Source organism: Glandiceps talaboti, chromosome 8, assembly GCF_964340395.1.
Source record: "Glandiceps talaboti chromosome 8, keGlaTala1.1, whole genome shotgun sequence".
NCBI classification, from domain to species: domain Eukaryota; kingdom Metazoa; phylum Hemichordata; class Enteropneusta; family Spengelidae; genus Glandiceps; species Glandiceps talaboti.
The window spans coordinates 11,493,700-11,499,819 of NC_135556.1; positions in this window are offsets into that span (position 1 = coordinate 11,493,700).

The following is a 6,120-nucleotide window of genomic DNA, read 5'->3' on the forward strand; positions in this document are numbered from 1 at the left end:
ACTTGTTTTCTGCAATTTTTTTCAGTTCTGATATCTCTTGCACATGAGATAATAAGTCGTGAGCACAAAATAATAAGTCATGCGCGTGAGATAATAAGTTGTGAGCACGAGATAACATCAAAACCAAGAAAAAAATGAAAGTTTGTGGAAAACAGAGTTATCCTGTATGCACGACTTATTATCTCAGGCTCTAAACTTATTATCTCATACTCACGACTTATTATTTTGTGCTCATGACTTAACATCTCATGTGCACAACTTATTATCTCATATGCACTACTTATTATCTTGTGCGCACGACTTGTTATCTCATGTGCTTGACTTATTACCTCATGTGTACGACATATTATCTCGTGAGCATGAGGTAACATATCATGCGCACGAGATAATTAGTCGTGAGCACGAGATAACTTCGTTTTCCACACAATATTTTTAGATATCTCATGCGCATGAGATAATAAGTCGAGATATCTATATATCTATATATATATATATATATATATGCTTTTGTAGATGGCACTAACAGGCTTTCATACAAATCAGATTAGGAATACAGCAAAAATATTTGAAGCCGCCTTTTAAAAATGCCATGAAACTTTGTATCAGAGTTAATCTATTTTTTCTCACACTGAATGTACAATTACTTTTTTTCACTGTAACCTCTCTATATTGCCAATGTATCCTGTTTTTTGTTTAAGGTGACTTACAAGCCTGATAGGCTGGGATGTATTTTATATCATTAATTAATTGACAGTATACTTTTAAATGTGTAAAACTTCTATTAAATGGTGGAAAAGAAACAAAAGACCATAGGCACATACAGCTAATAGTGCATGTTTCACCGTATTTTATTTTGATAACGACAGCATTAAATATAGTTTGTCTTACGTTAACGTTATACATGTAAATGTCACACTGATCGTGCTGAGATACATTACTAGAAATATATTTACACTTAGAGTAAATTCATAAAAATAAAAATATAAAAAAGCATTCCCAGTGGTCAAATCTAAATAAATAAAGCAAACAACTACCGGGAAGTACATTTAAAACATCTTGCAAAAACTAGTTTGGTTAAATACGTAAACGACAATAACTCTTTTATTTCTTTTTGATTTTTGTTTTATTTGATGAGTGAAGTAAACATTTCACTTCATTTCAACTTGTTTCTACCCCATTACGAGTTGCTTGCATAATTGATCATGTTCCATAATTAGGCAATGTCTTACGAATGCATACTACAAATTAAGAGTCAACATTAATGATAACGACGTTATCAAACACCTAGTTAGCAGAAAGGAGAACTAAATTAGGGAGGGGTACCATTTCAAGTTACAAATAAATTTAGTTAACAAGTTGCTGATTGGTAGTCGATATGGAGTACAATTCCACCACAGTTAGTAGGTAGACACACATCCATGGCCAAAAGTCAGATAATTTGCATGTATTTTTACATTTAACTCATACATGTTTTACATTTTTAACAGTAGTTAGAAATCATTTTCTTTTTTATATTCTATGACCGCACAGAATACATTCTAGGATCACCGCCCATGTATTAAATGTAGACACTCGCCCATGGCCAGAAGTCAGATAATTTGTCTGTGATTGATAGATGATGCAAACTTACAAATATTGTTACGCCTATTGTCAAAGGTGTCAATTGTCTGATATTTTCATGTTTCAGATGATAATGTCTCTAGAATGATAACATCTTGCTCCCCTACTGTATTGAAGGTTATCATATAGTTTGCTTGTTCTCCATTTTGCGAAGCTTAAAGTTTAGCATTCTCCAATTGTAGAAACCATAAAGTAAAGGATCAGTGGGAAATAATTCTTCAATTGTCCTTTGTTTAGGTTCGTGGGAGATTGGAGTATGAACTTCCTCCTCAGATGATGATGAATCAAATCGTGGCAACTCAGTTTGTAGATAAGATGAATGGTTAGAATCATGATCAGTCAGAAATACATCTTTCTGGGTCCTTTTCTTTGATTCACAGTATATAGGTGTATGAACTTGCTCCTCATATGATGAATCGAATGAAGGTAACGCAGTAAGCGGATGAGATGAATGTTTTTGCAACTTGTGAAGTTTTCTTTTTCTTTGTCTTCTAGCTTTACTACGTCTCTTTATGGATGCAGTGCTTCTTTTCCCCATACTCTGGTAGATCTACAAATGATAACTAAATTTAATGGCATATACATGCAGTTTCAATCTTTTTAAAAATCACCAGCACTACACATTAATTGCATTAGTTAGGTAGTTATTTATAGTGCTTTACTTTAAAAGCCCCTGTCCAGGTTATTTAATAATCCTAACTTGTCAAATTTTCCCCCATTTCAATGACACAACTAAGAAAAACTATCAATACTGAGGCATATTTTTTTTTACTCACATGCTGTCCCAATTATACGTACTTGACATGAATATGTATACATGTCACCTGTCGTCTCATCAATACATCTACATATGTAGAATATACTACACATTGACACTGCAATTACAACATCATCTAACTTTTTAAATTAAAAGGCAATGAAGAACCAATAGTATTCAAGCTAAACTTGTGTTTTATCCCTACACAGTACATATTACAAAATGGCTGAGTTGTGTGGCCACACTCATCAGAGATCATTGACCGTCACACCACAAACCATCTAAACTTTGTTATCCCTACACAGTACATATTACAAAATGGCTGAGTTGTGTGGCCACACTCATCAGAGATCACTGACAGTCACACCACAAACCATGTAAACTTTGTTATCCCTACACAATACATATTACAAAAAGGCTGAGTTGTGTGGCCGCACTCACCAAAGATCATTGACCGTCACACCACGAACCATCTAAACTTTGTTATCCCTACACAGTACATATTTACAAAATGGCTGAGTTATGTGGCCACAACCATCAGAGATCACTGACCGTCACACCACAAACCATCTAAACTTTGTTATCCCTACACAGTACATATTACAAAATGGCTGAGTTGTGTGGCCACACTCATAAGAGATCACTGACCGTCACGCCACAAACCATCTACACTATTATCCTACACAGTACATATTGCAAAATGGCTGAGTTGTGTGGCCACACTCATCAGAGATCATTGACCGTCACACCACAAACCATCTAAACTTTGTTATCCCTACACAGTACATATTATAAAATGGCTGAGTTGTGTAGCCACACTCATCAGAGATCATTGACCGTCACACCACAAACCATCTAAACTTTGTTATCCCTGCACAGTACATATTACAAAATGGCTGAGTTGTGTGGCCATACTCATCAGAGATAATTGACCGTCACACCACAAACCATCTAAACTTTGTTATCCCTGCACAGTACATATTACAAAATGGCTGAGTTGTGTGGCCACACTCATCAGAGATCACTGACCGTCACACCACAAACCATCTAAACATTGTTATCCCTACACACTACATATTACAAAATGGCTGAGTTGTGTGGCCACACTCATAATAGATCATTGACCGTCACACAACAAAACCATCTAAACTATTTTATCCCTACACAGTACATATTACAAAATGGCTGAGTTGTGTGGCCACACTCATCAGAGATCATTGACCGTCACACCACAAAACCATCTAAACTATTTTATCCCTACACAGTACATATTACAAAATGGCAGAGTTGTGTGGCCATAATCATCAGAGATCACTGACCGTCACACCACAAACCATGTAAACTTTGTTATCCCTACACAGTACATATTACAAAATGGCTGAGTTATGTGGCCACACTCATCAGAGATCATTGACCGTCACACCACAAACCATCTAAACTTTGTTATCCCTACACAGTACAATATATTACAAAATGGCTGAGTTGTGTGGTCACACTTATCAGAGATCATTGACCGTCACACCACAAACCATCTAAACTTTGTTATCCCTACACAGTACATGTTACAAAATGGCTGAGTTGTGTGGCCATAATATTCAGAGATCATTGACCGTCACACCACAAACCATGTAAACTATTTTATCCCTACACACTACATATTACAAAATGGCTGAGTTGTGTGGCCATACTCATCAGAGATCACTGACCGTCACACCACAAACCATGTAAACTTTGTTATCCCTACACAGTACATATTATAAAATGGCTGAGTTGTGTGGCCACACTCATCAGAGATCACTGACCGTCACACCACAAACCATCTAAACTTTGTTATCCCTACACAGTACATATTTACAAAATGGCTGAGTTATGTGGCCACAACCATCAGAGATCACTGACCGTCACACCACAAACCATCTAAACTTTGTTATCCCTACACAGTACATATTACAAAATGGCTGAGTTGTGTGGCCACACTCATAAGAGATCACTGACCGTCACGCCACAAACCATCTACACTATTATCCTACACAGTACATATTGCAAAATGGCTGAGTTGTGTGGCCACACTCATCAGAGATCATTGACCGTCACACCACAAACCATCTAAACTTTGTTATCCCTACACAGTACATATTATAAAATGGCTGAGTTGTGTGGCCACACTCATCAGAGATCACTGACCGTCACACCACAAACCATCTAAACTTTGTTATCCCTACACAGTACATATTTACAAAATGGCTGAGTTATGTGGCCACAACCATCAGAGATCACTGACCGTCACACCACAAACCATCTAAACTTTGTTATCCCTACACAGTACATATTACAAAATGGCTGAGTTGTGTGGCCACACTCATAAGAGATCACTGACCGTCACGCCACAAACCATCTACACTATTATCCTACACAGTACATATTGCAAAATGGCTGAGTTGTGTGGCCACACTCATCAGAGATCATTGACCGTCACACCACAAACCATCTAAACTTTGTTATCCCTACACAGTACATATTACAAAATGGCTGAGTTGTGTGGCCACACTCATCAGAGATCACTGACCGTCACACCACAAACCATCTAAACTTTGTTATCCCTGCACAGTACATATTACAAAATGGCTGAGTTGTGTGGCCATACTCATCAGAGATAATTGACCGTCACACCACAAACCATCTAAACTTTGTTATCCCTGCACAGTACATATTACAAAATGGCTGAGTTGTGTGGCCACACTCATCAGAGATCACTGACCGTCACACCACAAACCATCTAAACATTGTTATCCCTACACACTACATATTACAAAATGGCTGAGTTGTGTGGCCACACTCATAATAGATCATTGACCGTCACACAACAAAACCATCTAAACTATTTTATCCCTACACAGTACATATTACAAAATGGCTGAGTTGTGTGGCCACACTCATCAGAGATCATCCCAGATAGCACACCTGTGGTGGGCCAACGTTGGCCCAACGAAAGTAGATCAGTTGGGCCAACGTCAGGAACTGAGGTTGGCCCAACGTCGTTTTGTCCGTCGGCCCAACGTTGGCTCACTGGTGGCAAGAAATAGGTTGGTACAACGTTGGCCCAACTTTGGACACTGGCAAGGTTGGCCCAACGTTGGCCCAACAGTGGCAAGAAATAGGTAGGCACAACGTTGGCCCAACTTTGGCCCAACATTGCTAATTGGTGGTAAGGTTGGCCCAACGTTGGGCCACTGTTGGCCCAATGGTGCTTCACTGCATAATGGCAAGCTGCCCACAGATCTATCAGAGATTCCATACAGGGCTGAATGTGATTCAAATACACTAAACAAGACACAAAATATTGGATTTTATCAAATATTTATTACTAGTGTACAAGTAATGATATTACACAGTTCCCGCTTTTTTTTTCTTTTCTTTTTTTGAATATTTGGAAATATCTAAAACTTATCTTAAATGTAATTGTGTGTGGAATGTATGACATCTTGCTAACAGAGTTCAAAGTAATAAAGGCTGTAGACATGGCAGAATTTATAATAAAATGGTTGCCCTATGGACAATGTCTCCTCACACCAACTTTGAATGCTAAAAATACCACCAATGGTGTTGTAGCACAACTGTACAATGTACTGTTTTGAAAATATTTATTCGCATGGTGAGCATGCTAGGTATACATGTTCATTTGGTGAACCACACTTTCTTGACCCCAAAGACTGTATTATGTATGTAGCACAGAATGAACCTGT